At 36.3% G+C, this 988-nt stretch overlaps 1 non-coding gene across 1 annotated transcript; it reads right to left on the reverse strand.

Annotated features, from left to right (window-relative positions):
- Positions 1–648: 648 nt before the first annotated feature.
- Positions 649–755, reverse strand: LOC122444397. Its single transcript, XR_006270240.1, has one exon. It is a non-coding gene; the product is annotated as a U6 spliceosomal RNA (small nuclear RNA).
- Between the last annotated feature and the right edge of the window lie 233 nt (positions 756–988).

A 988-nucleotide genomic window follows, 5' to 3' on the forward strand; every position in this document is an offset into this window, starting at 1 on the left:
TATTAGGGTCACATATTGAGGCTCCATAAACCAAATTGGACAGTTAAAATTTATTTTTTTTTTAATTTTTTCCATTTATTTTTATTAGTTGGAGGCTAATTACTTTACAATATTGTAGTAGTTTTTGTCATACATTGACATGAATCAGCCATGGATTTACATGTATTCCCCATCCCGATCCCCCCTCCTACCTCCCTCTCCACCCGATTCCTCTGGGTCTTCCCAGTGCACCAGGCCTGAGCACTTGTCTCATGCATCCAACCTGGGCTGGTGATCTGTTTCACCATAGATAATACACATGTTTCAATGCTGTTCTCTCAAAGCATCCCACCCTTGCCTTCTCCCACAGAGTCCAAAAGTCTGTTCTGTACATCTGTGTCTCTTTTTCTGTTTTGCATATAGGGTTATCGTTACCATCTTTCTAAATTCCATATATATGTGTTAGTATACTGTAATGGTCTTTATCTTTCTGGCTTACTTCACTCTGTATAATGGGCTCCAGTTTCATCTATCTCATTAGAACTGATTCAAATGAATTCTTTTTAATGGCTGAGTAATATTCCATGGTGTATATGTACCACAGCTTCCTTATCCGTTCGTCTGCTGATGGGCATCTAGGTTGCTTCCATGTCCTGGCTATTATAAACAAAAAATATGGAACGCTTCACGAATTTGCGTGTCATCCTTGTGCAGTGGCCACATTAATCTTCTCTGTATCGTTCCAATTTTAGTATATGTGCTGCTGAAGCGAGCACTGGACAGTTAAAATTTAAAATGTTAAGAAATAAGGAACCATTTATAACATACTGATTTTTATTTTTTAATGACTGCCAATAATTTTCCCTTATGCTTAGTGGCTCAAAAAGTTGAAGGTAAAAAAAAAAAAAAAAGCTTAATTAGAAACACACAAAAAAGTAACAAAAACAAAAAACAAATCAGAAAATACAGCCAAATTTAGCCCATTGTTCTGCTTTTCCTTGTATACCTA

This window comes from Cervus canadensis, chromosome 6, assembly GCF_019320065.1.
Source record: "Cervus canadensis isolate Bull #8, Minnesota chromosome 6, ASM1932006v1, whole genome shotgun sequence".
NCBI lineage: Eukaryota > Metazoa > Chordata > Mammalia > Artiodactyla > Cervidae > Cervus > Cervus canadensis.